Raw genomic sequence first — 13,372 nt, 5'->3', positions numbered from 1 at the left:
ACGCATCTTATCACATCCTATCACTTTTCATACGCATCTTATCACATCCTATCACTTTCCATATGCATCTTATCACATCCTATCACTTCCCATACGCATCTTATCACATCCTATCAATTCTCATACGCATCTTATTACATCCTAGCACATCTCATATGCATCTTATCACATCCTATCACATACATACATCTACATCCCTTGTTTCACATACATATATCTACATCCATTCTTTCACATATATACATCTCCATCTATTCTTTGTTCATTTTCATCTATCTGATTCATTTCACATCCTCATATCTATTTATAGAATACAAGAGAATTCTTATTTTTGATATAAGATTTCTTTATGCATCTATTTATGCATAAATTTCATTTTAAAAAGAATAACACTTTCGAATTAAAAATCAATCTTTTATGCATCTTCCTATGCATAAATTCATTTTAAATGAGAATGACACTTTTGAATTAAAAATCAATCTTTTATGCATCTTCTTATGCATAAATTCATTTTAAATGAGAATGACACTTTTTAATTAAAAATCAATCTTTTATGCATCTTCCTATGCATAAAATCAAAATTGATGAAAATAACTCTTTTGAATTAAAAATAAAATTCTTTATGCATCTATTTATGCATAAAATCAAAATTGATGAAAATAACTCTTTTGAAATAAAAATAGATTTCTTTATGCATCAATCCATGCATAAATCCAATTTAGTAGGAACTACACTTTTAGAATAAAAGAATTTCTCTTATGCATCTAATTTATGCATAAAATCCATTTATGATGAAAATCACACTTTTAATATAAAAAATATCCTTTATGCATATGTTTATGCATACAAATCATTTATGATGAAAATCACTTTTTAAATATAAAAGAATTTCTTTTATGCATCCATTTATGCATAAAAATTATTTATGATAAAAATCACACTTTTAATATAAAAAAAAATCTTTTATGCATATGTTTATGCATACAAATCATTTATGATGAAAATCACTCTTTTAATATGAAATAATTTCTTTTATGCATCTGATTTATGCATAAAATAATTTATGATGAAAATCACACGTTTAATATAAAAAAATATCTTTTATGCATATGTTTATGCATACAAATCATTTATGATGAAAATCACTCTTTCAATATAAAAGAATTTTTTTTATGCATCTAATTTATGCATAAAATTATTTATGATAAAAATCACACTTTTAATATAAAAATAAAATTCTTTATGCATCTTTCTATGCATAAAAAAAAAATTCTTTATGCATCTATTCATGCATAAATCCAATTTAGTAGGAATTACACTTTTAGAATAAAAAAAGTAAAACTTATTTTTACACAATTTTAGAAAATTTTGCCATAACCTCCTTTGTATGGCTGACCATTTTTAATTTTTAACTTTCTAAAATTAACTAGAATTTCACCACCACGAGTATTTAAATCCTTCTAATGTAAACAATTTCTACTTATTTAAAAAAAATATTATGAAAAACTTGATTCTATCCATTAATCATTCATCTAGGATAAAGAATGGTTGGATTTACTAAAGAAGAGAGGGGAATACCTTTTTTCAATGAGGCATAACATCATAATCATTTTAGAGAAGACAAAAATCATAAAAGCCATTAAAATTAAGCATAATTGAGAATTTTATGTATTTCCTTACTACCATTCATCAATTACCTTCAATAGCATTAAAAAGCCATTCCAATTAAGCTTCTCAAACTTGAGAGGGGTTGAGAAGAGAGAAACATTGAGAAATTATGGAAAAAGATCAAAATTCACACTTTACCTGACAAATTGCTTGATTCTTTGATCACGGTAGAGGCCCCCAACCAATCAATTGGTTTGGTGTGTTGATGGAGCCACCAATGGAGATTGAAGAAGGAGGGAAGCTCGAGTTTCTTCAATTTGGAGAGAATTTTAGAGAATAGTAAAAATTATTATTATTTCAGCATAATTCTGGTATAGTAAAATTCTCTTATTTTTTTACAAAGGCTCAAGTTCTATTTATAGGAGAGGGAGGCTCTAGCCAAGACCAACTGATTTTTAGAATTTTCCAGATTCAGTTTGGTTGAATTTGGACTAGATTTGGACCTAGTTTGGTTCCTTTTTGATTCGGTTTTGATTCAAGAGAGAGGAGAGATAAAAATATCACATTATTTTTGAGTTTAAAACTCATTCAAGCATGTGAAGTAGGTAGCCTCCTTGAAGGGACTCCCCTTCCTTACACATGTGTCAAAATGGAATCATTATACCTAAAATATCTCATTTTTTTAGTAATACTCATAGTTTTTTTACTAATAAACCTTGTACATAGTCAACTCTTCATCTTATGTGAGCATTTACTCATTTTTGGGTATTTTTCTTTTATTCTTCCATTTATCTTCTCCACACATTTGGATGAATTTGATTGGCCCCTCAAAACCTTAATTTAAAATTTTTCAAAAATCTAGACCCCTTGAACAGATTATACTTGATTTCTAATGCACCTTCTGGAGATCTTTTTGAACTTCTGTTTCAGGGGAACCTATATTAATAAGATGAGAAATTTTTCTATCCAAAAATATTCAAAATCTGAATAACCTCTCTCTTGAACATTTTCTCTCTCTAGGTCAAAACAGGTAGAAACAAGATCTTTGATATTTCTGAAGAGGGATTTGACTACAGGGGAAGATACTGGACATCCTGAGAGGCTGGGGAGGAATCTTACAATCATAAGGAAATTAACTTGCCCTGAGGTTGCCAACATAGAACAACGTGAAGAAATCCTCACCAATGACTTCAACCCCAACATCTTCACCTACTCTTGAAGACTTATTTTAACGCTGATTCCACAAGGTCATCATCCACAAGTTGTTCCCGTCATTTGTTTGGTGGGTTGGAACCACCTGCTCCATTCAAATCGACGTAAATAAATGCATCATCAATAGGTGCTTTCTTTGCTCTCTCGTCGGCTCTCAAGTCTGAAGCCATAGGTGCACAATTGTTTCTTGTTATTCCTTGGTTCTTTTTTTAAAATCTTTCATCTTCACCCGATTATAGAGTCAGCTTGCTCTAATACCACTTGTAATGCTCCCACTCACACAATACCCAATAAATAATAATAAGAGAAGATTTGATAGAGTAGAAGAGAGAATAGAGTCTTTGATTATATTTGTCTTTCATATAATAGATGACAAGAGAAGGACTCTTGTGTATACCTCGAACCTCCCGACCACCCCTGAGCAATCAGCCTTTTGTACAAGTATCTTAATCTCAATCACAATCATAATCATAATCATAATCTCAATCTCAATCACAATCATAATCATAATCATAATCTCAATCTCAATCACAATCATAATCATAATCAGAATATCAATCCTAATCTCAATCTAAATCAGAATCTCAAAGGTATCCCTGAAGGGAAAGAGGATTTGTGAAGATGAAGAAGATGCAGCACCATAGGGCCTCCTTTAACACAAATTCAGGACAGTTTCGATAAATTGCCCATAACTGAGTCATGTGTTCTCCAAATCTAAAACTTCAAAACATAAAAGTTGATCGTTGCATCATTTTATGAGAAGGCCGCGTGGGCACTTTTTCCTGAAAGCGCGTTAATCGCAAGATACAACCAAAACTCTTTTATTAGCTCAACTTTTTCTACTTTTCTATTTTTAGAAGCACTTTTCCTTACTTTACTCAATCTTACACATATCCACATAGCTATAACATAAATAATAGGAGACCCTGTGGTGGTGCTGCATCTTCTTCGTCTTCACAGATTCTCTTTCCCTTGAGGGATACCTTTGAGATTGTTATTTAGATTGAGATTGAAATTGAGATTAAGATTGAGATTGAGATTGAGATTGAGATTGAGATTGAGATTGAGATTGAGATTGAAATTGAGATTGAGATTGAGATTGAGATTGAGATTGAGATTGAGATTGAGATTGAGATTTTGATTGTGATTGAGATTGAGATTGAGATTATGATTGTGACTGAGATTCAGATACATGTACATGGAATACTAATTGCTCAGGGGTGGTTGGGAGGTTCAAGCTCTACACAAGAGTCCTCCTCTTGTTATCTATTGTATGAAAGATGGATATAATCAAAGACTCTATTCTCTCTTCTACGTCGTCAGATCTTCTCTTATTATTATTTATTGGGTATTGTGTGAGTGGGAGCGTTACATAATTGGTCATGTGTAAGTTATATTTATGAAATGAAGACTTCAACTTAGTAAAGCATTATTCATTCACATGCATTAGGATGAAAGGTAATCTTTATATCTGGGAGAACACAATATTAATACAACTAATGTGTATATATGATGGGTTTCATTTTGCAAGGCCTCAATATTTCTCATGTATCTTTATGCCCAAGAATACCTCAAAATCACATAATGTAAAGATTGATTTGGAAATGAGTGAAAAAAGTACTAATTTATTAGAATAAATTCACACATGCACAGGTGCTCGTGCATGCATACACACATGCATAAACAACACACACACACACACACACACACACACACACACACACACACACACACACACACGTGTGCGTGCACACACACACAAACACACACACATGCATAGACACATCAACACATGCACATGCGTGTGCATGCTTACACACACACACATGCTTTATTAACAATGATGTTATTTTCTTTTAAATCTATTACGGGCAAAATAAACAAATATGATTAAATTCAAAGGAAATAGATATTAGTTTAAGTTCAAATGGAAAAAGTTATTAGTTTAAGCTTAAATGTAAAGAAGTTATTAATTTAAGCCTAAATTGAAAAAAATTACAGGACTAGGATTCTCCAATTTACAATAAGGAAAAAGTTAATAGTTTAAGCTTGAATGGAAAAACATATAGGACTAGGATTCTCCAATTTACAATAAGGAAAAAGTTATAAGTTTAAGCTTAAATGTAAAAAATTTATTAATTTAAGCTTAAAGGAAAAATAGTATAGGACTAGGATTCTCCAATATAAAATAACAAATTATTCCTAATTTGTATTTCTAGGTTCTTTCTCTATATTGAAAGAATAAATTATAATAGTTTTCCTATAAAAGTACTAGAGGCATCTAGTACTAAAGGCATCTAGTACTAGAGGCATCTAGTACTAGAGGCATCTAGGTTATAGTAATTTGATATTTAAAGGTTTTCATCTTGTGCATGCAAACTATTTTGTCCTATAAAAGTAACACACATATTTATATCATAGTATTCTAACAATCACCTTTTGCATCGTCATCACCAAACCATTTCAAACTTTGAATAACAATCTACCTTTGATCATACCCTTTGTTCACCATAATCCTTTAATCATGCATGCACACACACATGCGTACACACATACACGCGTGCGCGCGCGCGCGCGCGCGCACACACACACACACACACACACACACACACACACATTGACTGAGAGTGTTACTCCTTGTTTATCTATGTAGGGGGATTACAAGATCACTTTTCCAAAAGTCCCTCTTGATCTTGTAATTCAGGACCCATCACTTCATAGGCCCTATTAATTATAAGAGGATGATGAGGGCATAGCCACGTGATGTAGCCATGCCCACTAGTGAAAGAATATAGTTAGAAAGTGGTGGTAATAGCGAGTAAATGTAATACGGATGTAGCCGCATTACAGCACGTGACTATACACACAGTTATACACATGGATATACAGTTATACACATGGATATACAACCACATATATAGCTGCATACTGAGATAGAAATCTAGAGGCATACTGGAGAGTAGAATTTTCATAGTCACTCGAGAGCAAATGTGTGTTGGTTTGTGGTTGGATGTAATAGAGGTTCCCAAGAGAGACCAGTTATTAGGCTAATGTGTGTTGGTTTATGTTGGGAGGTAATATAGGTTCCCATGAGAGTCCAATCATGGTGCATCTTTATTTTTGAGGAGGAAAGAGATCGACATGATCATATTTAGAAATAAGAACTCATACAAAAAAATACGAAATTACCATTACTAATTGAGAAAATGAATTATGTATTAGGGTGAACTTGGCTCGGCATCAATGGAATCGTCATAAATACATACATACTAATTGGTCTATCTCAAGATCCATATCTTCACCCATTGAAAGATCAACAAAAATATTTATACCGTTAAAAGCTATAGTAGACTCCACATTATCATCATTATCTAGATCATCATCATTTGGTATGTTTAAATTTACTTGCTTTGTCCTTATCTTAGATAGGGACACCTTCACCTTCATTGGTTTTAGTGGTATCTCACTCTCGGCATCTTGCACTTGATTGTCTGCCTGTTCATTTTTAACTCCCACTTCATTCATAAGCACTTCAACATTTGCCCTCATTCGCCTCTAGAAAACTATTCTTTAAACAAGGAGTACCTACTATGATATACCACCAATTCTTGTTATGAAGGTCTGGTTAAAACACAACCTAGTATAAAAGAACACACAAAGAATTAATTAAAGTGTTAATTTAAATGCAATTAAAGTGTTCATTAAAAATGCAAAATGAACTATATAATAAATACAAGAATAAAATATTAATGGTTAGATTATACGTGTTCACATTGTGGAGGTAGCATAGATGTGTCTCTGTTTGCCAAAACTTTGTAGAGTCAATCACTATAAATCCATTTGGGTGCTTTTTCACAAGTGCTTCAGGACCTTGGCACACCACATCCTTGAACCATTTTATATCCAATATAGATGTGGAATGTTCTTAATCCAACATTTAAATGTTTTGAACCATGCCACAATAATCAAGCATTTCGTCACTCTCTTACTCAAAACTTGTCATAGCTCCACAACCTTGTGTATTTTTCTTTATACATATACATTAAGTGTGAAACTACCTTCCCTTGGACACCACATGGCATTATAAACCTTATACTATAAACAATAACTAATGAACTATACATATATAAATGAATAACCATATAATGTGATTCTATTTGGGTTAGTTAAGAGATACAGATGTACACTTACTTGAGGTTCGCATTATTATCTGGTGTACTCCCATTCCTCTTGTATCACCACCTCTCCATCTTGTTTTTTCCACTACAAGAGAAGGCATCATTAGTGACTTTTATTTGCAGCATTTTATGTTACGTCACTATAAGTGTCGTTATTAGCATCGTTGAGTGCCGCTATTATCACTGTTATTAGCATTGCTGAGCGATGCTAGACTAAATAACACTATAAGTGCCACTAAGTGGTGTTGTAAAAAAGCCACTATTAGCACCGGTCATCAACACTGAAAAAAAAAGAATATTGAAATGAAGTGGAAATAAAAACTTAAAATAAATTAAAATCCAAAAAAGCTTGACAAACATCCAAATATTTTTGAAATAAAACAACAAAATCACCAAATCGTTTTACAAACCAATCAATGTAATGATGATATATATTTAATTAGTACTATCATCAAATCCATCGTGCAATAAATCCATGTATGCCAATTGGTCTCTATATTCTCTAAATCCATCATTTTGATGGCTCCTATATTAATACAAAGTCCTATTCCACTATTTGAAGAAAATGTAGAGGTATTATCATCATGGTCGTCATAGTGATTGTTAGTTGCATCTTCCATTGATTGTCCACCCCACCATGCATTTCTTCTTAAACATCTTGATCTTGAAATATATGTTTAGATCAAGGAGCGACTTGTATTACATAGCACTAATTAGGATCTCTTTTTTCTAGATGAAACACAACCTAAGAAGAAAAACCACAAAATATTTATAAGAAAATATATACAATGCCTTCCTTTTATCTATAGATTCATTAAAATTAAAAATCAAGTGTAAATGTGTTCACAATGTTGTGGTAGCATGTATGCGTCTCTTGAATCTTGCCATAACTTAGTTAAGTCAATTGTAAAAATTTCACTTGGATTCTTCTTGACGGTTGCTTGAGTACCTCTGTATACCACTTTAAACCACTTAACATCAAATATGAACACTTTAAAAGCTCTAAATCCAATCTCTAATATGTCTTGAATTGTTCCACAATATTCATGTTTCTCCACTATAATATTATTATCTCTTCTACTAGCTCAACTATCTTGGTCAAAACTTTCCATTACACCACATCATATGTGATTTTGTTGGAGTCCATATGTTGAGTGCAAAAATGTCGACCTTCTGACCACATTTCATTATGCCTTTTATACTACAAACCAATCAAAAATCTTAAATATAGCTTATATGTAAGCAATTTAGTATTCAATATTATATATCTTAGAAAAATACAATATATGTTAGTTAAATATTAAAACATCTTTACTTACATGGTAGTCGCATCCCCTTGCATACTCCCATTCTTATCTTGTAATTTCCTCTCCCATCCTTTCGTCTTGCTCTAGGGCATCTCTCTAAGCTATTCAATATTTCAATCCTTTGGAAGAGCCTTTAGGTTGGGTGGGTATGCCATGTGCCTTTGTGTTGATCTCTTAAATGATCTTCTCTGGACTCTATCCTTATCTTTCTTGCATTCATATTTCTCAATCCACTTTTCCATTACATAAGTGTTAAGAAGACAAAATGTAATGACCTTTTTTCGCATGGACTCATCCATCTTTTAAATGTGTCCTTTTCCATTAGGAGAAATTTAGGCTCCAAATGGGCCCTTTAAGGGCTTTCTCTCTCCTCCTATAATCCCAAAAAAGCATAGAATTAATATTATTATATTGGGTTTTGTCTCTCTTCTTTTTGAATCTAAATTTATCTTTTTTCATATTTTCTAAAGAAATTCAATGCTTATTTTATTCTAATGTGCTTAAATTCTACATGACTTCAACCACTATGAGTGAAAATTCATAAATGTGAAAAGCTAGTACTCTATAAAGTAAGAAAACAAGTATGAGAATATTTTTGACATATGTAACTCTGCAATTACATTTTTGACATAAGTACAACATGGAATTAGAAGATGTTGATTAGAAATAGTGAAAAGTTTTTAAAGAACTCGAATATGTCTTTAAGCAAACTTAGCATTTTGAAAAGTTCTTTTTTTCAGCACAATTAAACACGCTTAAGTTCTATTCTAGTGTATTTTCATGAAGTTATGGTGGTTTTCATTGGGCGAGTTTTCCTCATTGAATAGCCACTCTTCTCCATTTGAATTTCCCTCCATTCACTCTTAAAGGAAGCCTCTAATATTTCACTTGAATCTCCTCTTTTCTCACATATTGTTTATGCATGGACAATAAGAAAGAGACATTTGACTTCCTGGTGCCTTCAAGTGGAACCAAAAAGTCACTACTAGAGGTTGAGACTGACGTCAAAATATCGACGAAAATGTCGATCATCAGTATGCTCGTCGTATACTTTGGAGGTAAGCATGAGGAGGGAATTTTTAAAAAATGGAATATACTGGTTTTCTATGCATATACTGACGCCAATACCATAACACATACCGATGGCCATACCTTAGCATATACCAACGGCGATACCAACTAGCATACCGACGGCTATAAGTTTTTAGTGCAAAAATTCCCATTTACTATTGTTTTTACACATGCCTAATTTGTTGCAAGGTATGCCCCCCCCTCTTTCTTCCTTTCCATGCTTCTTCTTGTTGTGTATATGTGTGTGCACATGTGTGTCTGTGTGTGTGGAGAGAGGGCATGTGTGTATGTGTGTCTCCCCACCCTTGCTTCAAGATTGTGTGTATGTGTCTAGATTGGGTGTGTATGGGGAGACAATGTTATGTGTGTGTGTGTGTGTGAGAGAGAGAGAGAGAGAGAGAGAGAGAGAGAGAGAGAGAGAGAGAGAGAGAGAGAGAGAATGCAATTAGGGATATGGTCTAATTTGTGGGAAATGTGTGTACCTAGCTATAATCATAAGCAATTTTTCCATCAAATCTACTCTCCATTGGGTTCAATCCAACCATCTCGATTGCCCCTTAAGCAAGGTATGCAAATCCATTCACCTCCTTTCTATTTATTTGTTGTGAGCTTAATTTATCTTATGTTATGTTAGTAGTAAAGCTTTTAAAAGCTATGTTAATTAAGATCTAATCTATGTTAGCTAAGCTTGAAAGTTATGTTAGTAAAAGCTTGAAATTTATGTTAATTCAAAGCCATGCTAGAAAAAGTATGTGAAGAGAAAGGTTTAGCTAAGTCCATGCTCAAGACATGTTAGTGTATGAACTTGTTAGTCTATGCTCATAAAACATTAATGTATGCTTGTAGCTAAGGCATGTTAGTGACTTTGTTAGCCTATGCCCATGACTTTGTAGCTATGCTATGTTAGTCGAGGCTCATGGGGGCATAGTTATGTTAGTGCTTGATACCTATGTTCATGAAGTTAAGGCTATGTTAGTGTAGTTAGTTAAGTCTATGTTGGTCTATGTTAGTCTATGCTAAGCTAAGTTAGTCTAAGCATGGTAAAGCTTTGTTAGTCTATGGTCAAGCTATGTTAGTCCATGCACGGTAAAGGTGCTTACACCTTGACCATAATCTTGACCATATAGACACAAGTAATAGGCAAAGAAAAGCATATAGGCAAAGAAAATCATAACCTTGACCATATAGGCATAACGTTGATAGGCAAAGAAAAGCATAACCTTGACCACATAGGCATAAGCAATAACCATTGACTCGTTGAACAACTAAGGCAATGGTTACTTGAGAGATATGACTTTGATTCCCTATTTTTGGCAATGAGCTGATTGATCTTTTTTGGCTCCCTATTTTTGACAAGGAGCTGATGGGGACAACTATATTTGTTTTTTGGTTAATGGTTTTTTGTATCCATATGGCAATTGGTAAATAGCCCTTGTAAAGTCGCTCATTTACTTTTATATTTCCAATTTGCTCAATGATGTAAAGTGTTATGGATGGAATAGCATTGTTCTCTATGTACACCATTTATGGAATTAAGTGTTATGGTTGAATTTGTCATAATTTGCAAGTTCTTTAATTTCTCAATCAACTCATTCTTTTTCAATAATTTGAGTTATGTATATGGTACACACATTTTGCAAAAAAAAAGAGTACAATTGCCCTTGGTACTCTATACTAGGCAGAATGGTGCTGCCTCTTGCTCTACAGTCTAGTAGTTGAAACCAGACTGTAGCTGGTAGCACCATTTTGCATTTTTTTAAAATTGTAATGGTCTTCGGTATGCATTTTTGTATCCATTTCAATATCTGCATCAGTTTGCACTATAATATGGGTGTCGATATGTGCTATGGTATGGGCGTCAATTCATGCTACGATATATACCTCGGTAATTAAAGGAAGTTTCTAACGCATATACCGACATCATGATTTCGATGCATATAGCTATGCATATACCGATGATGCAGGTTTTTCTCATGTAGTTCAAATTTGTCAGTACAAGTATGGGTATTAGGCCTTTTTTTTCTCGGGAAAAGATTGACCTTCAATTAGCTAAAGAAAAATAGCCGCAAAGGGCTAAGTACAACCACTTTGGGCTAAATATAGCCTCACCTCATATAAGGGCAAAAGACTGCTTCTCCTCTGACTAGCCGCTCTGTGAGGAGAAGGCTATCTCATGCAAGGGGAGGGGTGGGAAAAAACCATACAGGTGGTCTGTAATTCCAAATGAGGTCACCGCCTCTATCTGTGAGGAAAGGGCCGGGCCTCCAAAGTCTCAAAAAGGCTTCCCACCGCTTTCGCATGCGATCAAAACCTCCCTACTATAGCTTCCCCCATTATCTGTGGGGAGGGTGTGAATGATTTTGAGCCATATGCTCTTGATGGTCTCAGTCGGCAAAGTGTGGATACCCTCAATGGCCTCGCTACATCTAGCACGCTAAATGTGCCAGGCTGCTATGCTACTGCAAATCTCCCATCGCTGGCATGAGCCTGGTCAGCCCCCGGTGGGGCTTTGACTCGCTTTATGTAGTAGTGAGTCATATTTCTCTTCATTGATTTTCTATACCCAATTATTTTACTACCAAGAAGTTTAACGAAGTAGATTTGGTGTCACATGCACATGGGAGATGGGGCCTAGGCACTTGGACTAAGGGTAATATACTTGTGTGCAGTTGGGGGCCTTGGACTATATGATACATAGGGCTCATGGTATTGTACACACATTATTGATCATTTGACTATTACCTTTCTTTGAGCTCTCATGCCCAAGCTTTCATGGTGGACTTCTCCCTTATGAGATGTTAGGATGGTTACTCACACCCATGTTGTCACTCCATGCCTTAAGTGGCCAACCCTAGTTTCTTGCATTGGTATTAGAGCTTTGAATTGATCCCATGTCTTTGATCCAATTTTTTGTTTGTTTGTTTGTTTTTGTATTTTCTTGATTTTCTTGGACATTTTTGATTTTCTTGATGCTAATATTGCTCAAGAATGCTTAATCTACAAGGAATTAGTGAGCTTTGATTGAAATCTCATTAGATCCTTAGGAATTATGGTTCATTTTGATCTACTAGGTTCAAATTTTGGACCCTACACTAGATTTTGGGATAGCCATACCAATTTTTGGGAAAAGAACAGCATTAATCATATGTTAATCATGTTTTTAAATTTTCCTCCTTCTTCGTCAATCTCTCCATGGCTAGGGATCATCATAGAGTAGCCATTTCTTCTCAACCCGTCTCAAGATTGAGAAGTTTCTAATTGGTTGTTTTAAATTCAAATCAAGATTTCCGTAAGAATTTTAATGTGTAATCAAGGAAAAGTTAATCTTTAGCTTATTTAGAATGCTTTCTTATGTATATCTCTCTCTCAAAAAGAATAGTCATTCCGATGGCTAATTCTTTAGCAAAAGAATGCTTCTCATTGATAAATTCTTATTTCAAAGCCAAACTCTAAGCTTGTTAAGCTAGAGAATAAGAAAAAGGTATTCTTATGCTTTTATGTTAACAAAATAATGGTAAATCTTTTAAAATATTTATAAGTAGTTAAAAACTACTTTAATTGATTCTAAATGAGAAGAAAGAGATAATCCTATCAATTTGGGAAAAGAGGAATAATGGAAATAGCTTAATCTAGTGGAATAATCATAATTAAGTTTATGATTATGGTTAAAATTATGATTTAAATTCATAGTTTAGATTTAAGCTTAAGAATAAAATTTCCTATCATATTTTCATTAGCTTTTATTCTTTTAAGAAAATTAAAAATTATCAGTAATAAGCTATGGTAAAATTCTTAGAAAATAATACATATATTATTTTTATGCATAATGCTAAAAGAGGACTTCTCACCGTATTCTAGGATTGGACATCCTATGTAAAAAGAATGATTTTCATCATATTCATGAGAAATAAATTTTTAGTATTTATGCATAAATATTTAATTGAAAGAAAAGAGATTTTTTTTGCTAAATTTATTTTATGCTTGAGAAATTTTTAA

Source organism: Cibotium barometz, chromosome 5 (genome assembly GCF_041138505.1).
Source record: "Cibotium barometz isolate CiBa-2024 chromosome 5, ASM4113850v1, whole genome shotgun sequence".
NCBI lineage: Eukaryota > Viridiplantae > Streptophyta > Polypodiopsida > Cyatheales > Cibotiaceae > Cibotium > Cibotium barometz.
This window is presented reverse-complemented; position numbering follows the sequence as displayed.